The 12,584-nt window shown below is 41.6% G+C and overlaps 1 protein-coding gene across 4 annotated transcripts in view; it reads left to right on the top strand.

Moving 5' to 3' along the window:
* PTPRD (protein tyrosine phosphatase receptor type D) overlaps positions 1 to 12,584 on the top strand; it is a 1,361,199-nt gene that overhangs the window by 144,115 nt on the left and 1,204,500 nt on the right. The window lies entirely within an intron of this gene.

Genomic DNA, 12,584 nt, shown 5'->3' with positions numbered 1-12,584 from the left:
TTATAATTTTAGTAGCAAACAACCCTAATCATTTCCTTTAGCTTTAAGAAAAGTCATTAACTAATCTCTTAAACTACATGAATAAATAACATGATTTATTTGCACTGTAAATGTTTTAAAACTTGATATGAAAAAAAATGCACCCAGAACCATTTAATTGAGTCCTGAAGTTAGAGAGAAATGAGAAGTGCTTCTGGCAAAGAAATAGCAATTCTGAATATTCAAATACTAAAGAAAAGAGAGTGCAGCTATAATTAGGATTTAATATATGTAGGTTATACTTAACCAGTGTTATTCTTAGCTTTGTGTAATCTTCTTAGAATTGTATGTTCTTAGAATTTTAAAGTAAGTTTCATACTGCTTATGTATTCTTTTAGTTACTAGTATTTACACAATGACATATTATATTAAAATGAATGGTTGATCTGAGAATTAGAATGTTTGCTTTGTTACAAAGATTTTGAGGGCAAAATGTAGGCAAGATATAGAATGGTGTTTGAGCTTTTCCCCACTAAATGTTTTAGCCAATAAATGAATCACATTTAGGGAATGAGGGACAAGGTACACTTAATTCATAGAGGATAACATCTTAGTACTTTTTAAAGCCCCCCCCCCCCAATTATATTACATGATGCAGAAATCGTAACTGTTGATAAGAGAAAAGTGAAGAACCAACTTTTCATGATCTTGGAAGCTAAGCAGAATTAAGTTTGGATAAGGTGGCCACTAAGAATTTGTTAGCTGGACAAAGTCTAAAAAATTCAGAAGGAAATAATAATAATTATTATTTAATAATTAATTATTGCCCATTGGCAAAACCAGGTCTTCAGGGCCTTGCAAAAGAGTGTTAAATGGGTGCCAATCTAATTCCACAAGGATGATACTCCAAAGGGAGGAAGCAACCACAGAGAAGCCCAGATCAGGGGTGAGTTCCTGCCAGTTCTAACCTCTTCTATAGAAGAGGGTCCACAAATCTACAGTGCCTTTTAGAACCGGTTCCAGCTCCCTCCCCCGCCCGTCTGCACATTATCAAGATAAAGAGTGAGAGGAGGAATTCTGGGAATTGAAGTCCACAAGTCTTAAAGCTGCCAAGTTTGAACACCCCTGGGTTTTTTTTTTCCTAAAGGGTTAGGGGTACAAGGGTTTTGTAACTTGACAGGTTTAAGACTTGCATGCCCAACATTTTGGTTGCTAAGCAAGAGCATTGTTAAGTGAGTTTCACCACATTTTACAAGTTGGCCACGCCCACCCAGTCACATGGCTGACAAGCCACTCCCTCCCAGTCACATGGCCGGCCACCACTCCCACAAAGCAGGCCACAGAAGAGGTTCTAAAAAAATTTGAAACCCACCACTGGGGCAGATGTACCTCCTTAGAAGAGGGAACTTGCAACATTCCCTGTTTCCACACTCTGGGGAGTCAGGCAGCTATGACCATATGACAGTCCTTCAAATAACTGGGTCCTGAGCCATGTAGTAGACAAAAACCAACATCTTGAATTGTATCCAGAAACAAATTGGCAGCCAATTCAGCTTCCATAGGAGCAATGGCACATCTGGGTCTGCACAAAATTATATGGACTGCTGCATTTTGTACCAATTGGAGCTTCCAGATACTTTTCAAAAGCAGTCCTATGTAGAAGAGTACATTGCAATAGTCAAGACAGGAGGTAATTAGGGATTGTTGGTCCAGGAAAATCATACCTGGCACACAATCAACAATTGTGCATATACCTTCCTGGCCACAACTGTCACCTGCTCCTTGGGTAGGAGACATGAGTCCAGGAGAATTCCCAGATTATACACTGGGTCTGTCTGGGGCACTGCCACCCCATCCAAGACCAGAGATGACAATTCTCCATGGACCAAAGAACCCCAAACCCAAAGTCATTCCATTTTTCTAGGGTTCAGTTTCATCACGTTGCTCCCCCTTAACAGCCTCCAAGCACTGCAAGAGGGAGGTCATTTCATCACTTAACTCACCGTTGGCTGTGACATATAACTTAGTGTCATTAAGATATTGATGATATCTCAGTCCATGGTGCCATATGACCTCACCCAGTGCCTTTATGTAGAAGCAGAGAGAATATCAGGCCCTGCAAGACTCTGAAGCAGGGGACGAGGGCTGGACCTCTTGCTTCCTAGCAACAGTGACTGAAACCAACTGAATGACAGAAAGGGGGAGTAGTGAGCTCCCTCCCATATTTGGGCATACCAGGGGTTGTAACACAAATACATACCTATTTCCCTGGCCTAGCTGATAAGGAAGAGAGCCTGTGGCTTAGTGGCAATTACGTCTGCCTAATATGCAATACAGCCCTGGTTTGATTCCTAGTAAGGGTATGGCTAGCTGATGAGAGCTAAATAGCTTGTAATAGATCTATACTAGTCTCCCTTTATTTACTTATCAGCACAAACACAACACACACACACACACACACACACACACTCCAAAAAACATTATTTGGCCTTCAAAATGTTAGGTATCAATTAAGCAAATGTTTGAACATTTTTGCTTACACTGCAAAATGTATGAATATATGTATAATTAACATGGAAAGAGAAGAATACCCCACTTATGTTGGAACTCAAAGTCATACATTAAAATTAAAACAAAGAGATTCTAATTTATCAAAATGATTTTTTTTCCATACAGGTAAGCATAGTTAACTTAAAATGTGGAATTGATTGCCAGCATTTTTGGTAAAGAAGATTGAATAGAATTGTGGCTATTAAGAGTGATGTTTGTTTACTACTCATTCATAGGTAGCATGCTTTTAAATAGAGATGAAGTACAAATTGACAGTATGAATACATACATAAATACCAGTTAATAAGAAGTGACAATGGAAGAGGCTATAGCCTTCCAAGGTTGTCATGATTTCTCAATACATCATGTTTATCACTATATGACAAAGAATGCAGCAACAGTTTTCATATATTCGACTAGATAATGTTATAATGTTGAGAAAAAAACATGCATTGGTCTGAACCTTATTTCACACCCAGGTGTGTGAAAACTGCCAGTGTCATAATATCAGTTTTATGAGCAAACACATTGTTGGCTTTTAGTAGGCTTCTGAGTATAATTCAAACTGCTAGTTATGACCTGTAAAAGCACTTCTTGGATCAATGACTATTATTTGCGCAATTGCTTCCTTCAACAGACGGCCTTGGTCGCGTTGGTGGATGATCTCTGGAGGGCCAGAGATAGGGGCTGTTCCTCTATCCTGGTCCTGTTAGATCTCTCAGTGGCTTTTGATACCATCGACCATGGTATCCTATTGCGCCGGCTGGAGGGGTTGGGAGTAGGGGGCACCGTGCTGCGGTGGTTCCACTCCTACCTCTCTGACCGGACGCAATGTGTGTTGGCAGGGGAGCAGAGGTCGATCCTGAGGCTGGTCACTTGTGGGGTGCCGCAGGGGTCGGTCCTCTCGCCTCTCCTGTTCAACACATATATGAAGCCACTGGGTGAGATCATCCGTGGTTTCGGGGTGGGATACCATCTGTACGCTGACAATACGCAGCTGTACATTTCCACCCCGAACCACCCCAATGAGGCCGTCAAAATGATGTCCCGGTGTTTGGAAGCCGTACGGGTCTGGATGGGAGACAACAGACTCAGACTCAACCCCTCCAAGACGGAGTGGCTGTGGCTACCGGCCCCCCGGTTCAACCAGTGTACTCCATCACTGGCCATCGGGGGCGAGCAACTGGCCCCCGTGGAGCGGGCACGCAATTTGGGCGTCCTCCTAGATGCTCGGCTGTCTATGGATGACCATGTGGCAGCCGTGGCGAGGGGGGCGTTCCACCAGGTCCGCCTGGTGCGCCAATTGCGCCCCCTATTGGACCGGGATGCCCTTCGCACAGTCACTCACGCGCTGGTGACGTCCCGTCTGGACTACTGCAATGCTCTCTACATGGGGCTTCCCTTGAAATGCACTCGGAGACTACAGCTGGTCCAGAATGCGGCCGCGCGGGCAATTATGGGGCAAACGAGGTTCACCCATGTAACACCTCTCCTGCGCGAGCTGCACTGGCTCCCTGTGGTCTACCGGGTGCGCTTCAAGGTGTTAATCACCATCTTTAAAGCGCTCCATGGCACAGGACCTAGTTATTTGCGGGATCGTATCCTGCCCCATACATCCCTGCGACCAATCCGCTCTCACAGAGAGGGACTCCTCTGGGTGCTGTCCACTAGGCAGTGCCAGAGGGCGGCACCCAGGAGTAGGGCCTTCTCTGTGATGGGCCCAGCCCTCTGGAATGACCTCCCCCCAGATATCAGGATAACGACGGATCTCCGCTCCTTCCGCACGAAACTCAAGACCCACCTGTTCCAACTAGCCGGCCTGGCTTAATCAGAACTTCTAACCTCCCTGGCAATTTTAAACTGTATATTTAAATCTTTGGGGTATTTTAATTGTTTTAATTGTATTAATTTTATTGTTATTTATTTTAACTTGTGGCTTTTACTTTTTGTATTGTTAATTGTTGATGTATTTGCCTCCTCCATGCCACATGCCTTTATATTTGATTGTACGTCGCCCCGAGTCCCTTTGCGGAGAGGGCGCGACTGATAAATTGAATCAAATAAATAAATAAATAAAATGTAGAACTGACCTGTCTATTGTGTTTATCTCAAGTTGGGATATGAAAAGAAGGTGGAGTAAGAGCCCAGTGTTTTTCAGTATGTCTCATTCTGGTGGAACAGTATATCCCTGAAGATTGAAATGACATTTGAGAAGGCAATGAAAACTTTCCCACATTTTTATATCTATATATATATTTTATGAATAATTAGAATTTTTTTTCATGGTAGCTTTAATAGTGCCCCCCTCCAAACCTTTGGACACCAGGGACCGGTTCCATGGAGACAGTTTTTTTTCCGTGGATGCATCCTGCGTCTATCCTACAGATGGGTCTTTGCTTGTTTGCATGGTTTCTGGCATGCCATGCCCAGTACCAGTCCATAGACTGGGGATTCAGTACCCCTACTTGAAAAAGAATGCCATGATTTATATTTTTATTTATTTCAATGATTACTCTATTTTCTATTAGATTTATAAATAATATAAATGCTGTTTATGGAGTTGGAAGTCTATAAATACTGCAAATAAAAAAATACAATTGAACCCGAAATTTACCCCAAAGCTCTGTTTTGGGCCCAATACTCTTCAACATCTTCATAAATGATTTGGATGAGGGAATAAATGGGGAACTCATCAAATTTGCAGATGACACCAAGCTGGCAGGAATAGCCAACACTCCAGAAGACAGGCTTAAGATACAGAAGGATCTTGAGAAACGTGAACATTGAGCACTATCTAATAAAATGAAATTCAATGGTGAAAAGAGTTAAGGTTCTACATTTAGGAAACAAAAATGGAATGCACAGGTACAGTATAGGTGGTACCTTGCTCAACAGTAGTAACTGTGATAAGGGATCTTGGAGTCCTAGTGGACAACCATTTAAGTATGAGCCAGCAGTGTGCAGCAGCTGCCAAAAAAGCCAACACAGTTCTAGGCTGCATCAACAGAAGGATAGAATCAAGATCACGTGAACACCACTTTATAATGCCTTGGTAAGGCCACACTTGGAATACTGCATTCAGTTTTGGTCACCACGATGTAGAAAAGATGTGGAGACTCTAGAAACAGTGCAGAGAAGAGCAACAAAAATGATTAGGGGACTGGAGACTAAAACAGATGAAGAACGGTTGCAGGAACTGGGTATGTCGAGTTTAAGGAAAAGAAGGACTAGGGGAGACATGATAGCAGTATTCCAATATCTCAGGGGTTGCCACAAAGAAGAGGGAGTTAACCTCCGTTGAATTCCTGGGCTTCCACATTGATGCTCAGGACATTCATCCGTCGCAGTCCAAATTAGAAGCCATAAAGAATGCCTCAGCTCCCACTAATAGAGCTGAACTGCAAGCCTTCCTGGGCTTACTCAATTTTTACACTATTTTTTTACCCCATAAGGCTTCCATCGTGGAACCTTTGTATAGTCTTCTTGACAGCTCTACGTCATGGAGATGGGACAGCCATGAAGCACATGCATTTGCGGCTGTCAAATCCCTTTTGACATATTCTGCAGTTTTAATGCAATATAATGAATCCCTGCCACTCATCTTAGCCTCCGATGCTTCTCCTTATGGTGCAGGGGTGGTTTTGAGCCACAGATGCCCAAATGGCAGTGAAGCTCCTATTGCTTATTTTTCCCACTCTTTGTCCAAGGCAGAAAGAAATTATAGCCAATTGGACAAGGAGACTTTGGTGGCCGTGTCAGGGATCAAACGATTCCACCACTATTTATATGGCCATTCGTTCCTCCTACAAACAGACCATAAACCCCTTCTAGGTATTTTAGCCGGTGACAAACCTACACCTGCTATACTATCACCACAAATGTTGTGGTGGATTGAATTCCTCGTGGCATACTCATACCGTGTGGAATACAGACCTGGGAAGCAATTGGGTCATGTGTTAAGCTGTTGTCCGCTTCCGGTTCTGACCCAGGACCCTGCTCTTGCAAGCACAGTACTATTAATTGATGACCCTGGAGCTACCACTGTCCACAACCAACATTGCAGCACATTCAAAAAATGATCCCATTCTATCTGAAGTATTGGAAAGGATTCATTGGGGTTGGCCCACTGACGAACTGTCCGAAGAGTTGCTACCATACTCTAAAAGACAGATGGAGCTCTCTGAACTTAAAGACTGTTTATTATGGGACACTAGAGTAGTGGTACCACCCCCATTATGCACTACGATATTACACCATCTACATTTAAGTCACCCCCGGCATAGCCAGAATGAAGGCTTTGGCTCGGGGGTATGTGTGATGGCCCAAATTAGATGCCAACATATCTACCTGGGTTATGGCATGCCTTCCATTCCAAACCTCTAGGCAAGCTTTACTGACAACTCCTCCAAAGAACTGGGACATGCCAAGAGGACCATGGACCCGTATCCATTTAGATTTTGTGGGCCCATTCTCGGGCCACTCTTTCTTAGTAGTAGTTGATGCCTTTTCTCATTGGGTTGAACTATGTTCTATGAAAATCCACCACAGCAGAATCCACAATCCGGGCATTGCAACGTTTATTTACAACACATGGCATACCGGACACTATAGTTTCCGATAATGGCCTGCAGCTTACCTCTGCTACCTTTCAATCCTTTCTAGCTAGTCTAGGCATTAGGCACGCACTACTGGCCCCTTACCGTCCGGCTAGCAATGGCTGGGCTGAACGAGCTGTACGATCTGCCAAGGAAGCGTTAGGCTGCTTGGGAGTGGGGCCATGGGAACAGAAATTAAATACATAATTGTTCTCGCAACATGCCACACCTTGCCCTATTTTGGGAGAAAGTCCGGCCGAACTTCTTATGGGCCGGCGTCCGTGTACCATACTTGACCATTTACATCCTACCTACCAATCTGACACACCACCACAACTTAGTGGTACACGAACTTTTAAACTGGGGGAAGGGGTATTTGCAAGAAACTGTATTGGGATCCTAAATGGGTTCCAGGCCAGATTGTACAGGTAACCGGCCCATGTTCTTATAGGGTCCGGTTGGAGGATGGGCACTAGTGGTGGCACCATGTAGATCAGCTGCGGTGACGTGAAATAAATCTGGATCCTCCTGTCCGTCAAATCCACCTATTACCTGTCCTGCTATTCCTGCTACATACCAACCGGAATGCACCCTGGACCTAACTATCCTTCCATCTAAAGCTGCCTCGTTCTTGACGGATAGCTCACCTGCAAGTTCCAAACATACAGAGAGGGCAGAATCTTCCGGAGGCCTCGACCCGTCCACTCCAACAACCGGGGAAGTGCCTGAGCGACAACCGTGTCCAGCAGCTGCAGCCCAACTGAGGCGTTCTGGAAGGAGCCATCGTAGACCTGCCTACTTAAGAGACTATGTCTGCACTAATTGGGCAGAAGGAGTATTACGTCCCTACGTGTCCCGCACAAGCCTGTCAATGACGCATGTTGTGAGGTGATTGGACTAGGTGCGTTAGCATTCAGGCGGGAAATTGAAGGGTTGTCATTGGTTAACGCTCTGACAGCTGGGGATATAAAAAAGCTGTCAGATCGCAAAATGTTGTTCTTGTTGCTTAGTTGAATAATAAATCGGTTGCATTAACTCCGAGTCTGCTTCTTACCTCAGACGCTCAGTACATTTTATTAACATTTGTTAACATAGACATTTTACCTGTGGTTTTAAAATAGTACTAAGATCTTCAGAAACATCTGTTCAGTACTGCATATGGTTTATTGTATATTCTCAAATTACATTAAAAAATTATGTAATTTCTTGCAGCAAACAGTAAAACCAATCCTGGTGATGAAATAACTAATCCCAGTTGAGCCTTCCTGCTTAATTGTGCCCCCAAGTACTTAATCTTTTAATACTGAAAAACATAATTTAATTACATGTCTTTATGTTGAAAGAAAACATTGAGAGTCAATGATATGCCATATCTCTGTTGTTTTGGGAATATACTTGGTTTATGTTAAATTAATGTCTAAAAAAAATCTCTCATTTGTAGAAAGATTAGACATAGTCAAATAATTATTGTTTTGATATTCTCTATTAAATATGCACTTGCTACTGTTAATCATTCTAAAACAAATAATGCTTATTCTGGAAGAAACCACTTAGAATAGTACCAATATGACAGAATAGTTCTACGTTAATAATTGGTATGTAATTTTGTCTTGAAGTCTGTAATGCTATATTCTATGTATTTCTGCTTTTAGATGTCAAGTAAATAAATCTTTTATTCATTGATTCTATGCCACATTTTCTATGAAATGAAAATGTACATATTGGTTCTCAACCTGTTAGCAGTGTTCTAACTTTCCCATAGTTAGAATTAAATCACATTAAGTTACTTAATGGGGAAGCACAGAGATGTACCTTCATCTCTTCATTGATTTCCCTTTTTACAGGATGAGCCAGCTTCCTGTTTCTTCTGGAGGTCTCACTCCTTTCTCCATTTCTGCGATTTTTTATTTTATTTTATTGTTTGGTGTGCGTGCGTGAGTGTGTGTATGTGTATCTACTTTGGTGGAGATGAAATGGCTGCTGGTATTATTTGGGAAAAAGCTTTCGGGGGGGAAGGTTGTGGAGAGGAAGGGAGGGAGGACGGGGTGGCTTTTAGTGCTGATTTGTTTCCCTCTCTTTTATCTCTCTCTCATTCTCTCCCTTCAGCTCCCTTTCATTTCTCTCTCCCTCTCCCCCTTCTCTCTCTAATTTGTTCCCCTCTCTTTTCCCTCTCCCCCATTCTCTCCTTCCAGGTCTCTTTCATTTCTCTCTATCTCTCTCTCTTTCTCCCCTTTTCTCTATCATCTCTTTCTTCCACATGCAAGCAAAATACCCCAGGATCATGGTGGCGGGGACAGCAACTCCTTCTGCTGCGCTGTGGAGAAGAGCCATGCTGTGCAGGAGACTCCTCAGCGCTAGACTCAGGTCACTGCGAGCCGCGGTCCCCTTCATGTTGGCTCAGGAAGGAGGGGAATGGGACCGCAGCTTGCGCTGACCTGAGTCTAGCACTAAGCAGCACAGCGGAAGGAGTTGCTGTCCCTGCCACTGTGATCCTGGGATATTTTGCTTGCTAAGATAAAAGAGAAAAGGGGAGAAAGAGAGAGAGAGAGAAATGAAAGAGAGCTGGAAGGAGAGAAAGGGAGAGAGGAAAAAGAGAGGGAAACAAATCAGGGGGAAAGAAAGGAAAGAAAAAAAGAAAGAAAGAAACTAACTTTCTCAGACCTATGACGAAAGCAATGGCAAGCTAGATCTCTTGCCAAGAAAACTGCACTTTGCCAGAAGGCACAAATTGGAAGCAAGTCTGATTTTTAAAAAAGAAAATAACAGATGGCAAAAAATACATCTGAAAATAAGATTATTTATAACTTTGGATAACGTATTGTATTGTCAAACTCAAAAGATTTTTGATACTTAATTGTCATCATCATCATCGGTCTCTCTCTCTCTCTCTCTCTCTCTCTCTCTCTCTCTCTCTCTCTCTCTCTCTCTCTCTCTCTCTCTCTCTCTCTCTCTCCTCAACCCCCCCCCCTTGGAGGGACTGTCCTCCCTTGTGGAAAACACAGCAAGGAACTCCTCGGCTCCTTGCTCCCCCCCAAATCTCTTTTTTTGTTGTTGTTGGCCACTGGTGGTCACTGCATATCGTCCTCGCCGATACGCTCTTGCCCGCCACCCCTTCGAAATGTACAAGGACGGGACAAAACAGCATGGATCCTCTTATTAAAACCCCCTGTATTACAAAGGCATTTTAATAAAAAGATTGTGATGACGTCAGTGCCTCACCAGCCATAAACCTCACCACATGTCACTGTCTTCAATATATTACTTTTACCTTGGAAAAGCATACAGGGGTGTTAAGTTCAATTTAGTTTAATGTTTCCTTGCTTATGAGAAACAGGCATTTTTTTCAAGTATTTGATAACTATATTCAAATATAGGAAAATATATTTTTATTTACAGTGCTCAATTTAACTGAATTTTAAAGAGTCATGTTTTCAGAATTTTTAGAAGGTTTTTTTGGTCATCCTTTATTATTTTTATAAAAAACTAAACTAAAGGTGGCAAACATAGCTACATATATAATGCTGGTCTTGTTGTATTTGGGTCTTTTCCCAATGTTTCGGCGAGGTCTCACTCGCCATCCTCAGGCTGGTGTTTTCACCTTAAAGCGTGGTTGGAGCTACTTTAAGCAGAAAACACCAGCCTGAAGATAGCGAGTGGGACCTCGCTGAAACATTGCCAAGACAATCTCAATCTTACACGGGAAGAGACCCGAATACAACAAGACCAGCATACCTACACCCGTGAAAATCTACGAATATATATATATATATATATATATATATATATATATATATATATATATGTGTGTGTGTGTGTGTGTGTGTGTGTGTGTGTGTGTGTGTGTGTGTGTGTGTGTGTGTGTGTGTGTGTGTGTGTATGTATGTATTTGTGTTACAACCCCTGGTATGCCCAAATATGGGAGGTATACCAGGGGTTGTAACACAGATACATACCTATTTCCCTGGCTCAGCTGATAAAGGAGGAGAGCCTGTGGCTTAGTGGCTAAGACTCCTGCCTAATATGTAATACAGCCCAGGTTCAAATCCCAGTAAGGGTACGGCTAGCTGATGAGAGCTAAATAGCTTGAAATGGATCTATACTAGTCTCCCTTTATTTATTTATCATCATAAATACAACTATATATATATATATATATATATATATATATATATATATATATATATATATATATATATATATATATATATATATATATATATATATATATATATATATATATAATGTGTGTGTGTGTGTGTGTGTGTTCACGAAAATGAAAAATAATAAAATATTAGAATGAGTTTTCAAATTAGGATGCATTAGATTTGAAAGGCAAAGGTAAATGTAAAGGTTCTCCTCGCACAGATGTGTTAATCATTCTTGACTCTAGGGGCAGTGCTCATCTCCGTTTCAAAGCCTTAGAGCCAGCGTTGTCCGAAGATTCTCCGTGGTCATGTGGTTGACATGACTAAATGCTGAAGGACACAGAACACTGTTACTTTTCCATCAAAGGTGGTCCTCTTTTTCTACTTGCATTTTTTACAAGCTTTCGAACTGCTTGGTTGGCAAAAGCTGGAACAAGTAATGGGAGCTCAGTCCATTAGGCAGCACTAGGGATTCAAACTCCTGACCTTTCTGATAGACAAGCCCACCATTTTAGCCACTGAGCCACCGTGAAGATTTGAAAAGATCACACTAAATTCAGAATAAAAATTTACTATATTTAGAAAAAAATGTACAAATTTCTATAAATGGAGAGTATGCAAGTAAACTTAATCATTTCCCAATGGTTGTCAAATCATAAGTCCTATGTTTACTGCATTTGATTACATCAGCTACATTGTTTACTTTATTTAATTTGAGATTTTAAAGTAAACAATTTAATGTTAGTCTGTGAAATGTTTAACAGCTCAAATATTAAAACTTAAAAAATACATCATGAAATATATTGCATAATTTATTATTAAGCCGGGTATGAAGCTTTTAAAAACAGAACTATGTCTTCAAGAGTGCATATGTCCATAACCAGTGATTTGTAGGACTGTGCAGAGATCTGGATTTGAATGGTAAAATGAAGTTGAGCGTACATGGATTTGTGCATACAGTAGTACCTGTCAAGAACACCAAGCCTTCCCCAGTTGACCTACAAGCTTAGGAAAAGAAAAAAACTTGGTTTAAGCCTTTAAGGTGTTCCTGATAGAGCTATAAATGCCCTTATCATATTGCCTTTCAAATCCAGTTAATTGCAAAACTGTCAACATATGCTAAGCTTAATAATAATATTATAATACTGTATTGGAAATAGTAATAACAATTATTTTGCTGAATGGCTTCACATATTCATTAACATACTCTTGCTGGCTTAATGCAGGTTCAGTAATAGACCTTTATATGACTCCTTGCAACTTACTTTCAATGTCTAATGATATGCAGCCTATTACTGGTAATATAAATATTATA

Source organism: Natrix helvetica, assembly GCF_964273705.1.
Source record: "Natrix helvetica genome assembly, chromosome: 2".
In the NCBI taxonomy this organism is placed as follows: Eukaryota; Metazoa; Chordata; class Lepidosauria; order Squamata; family Natricidae; genus Natrix; species Natrix helvetica.
This window is presented reverse-complemented; position numbering and strand designations above follow the sequence as displayed.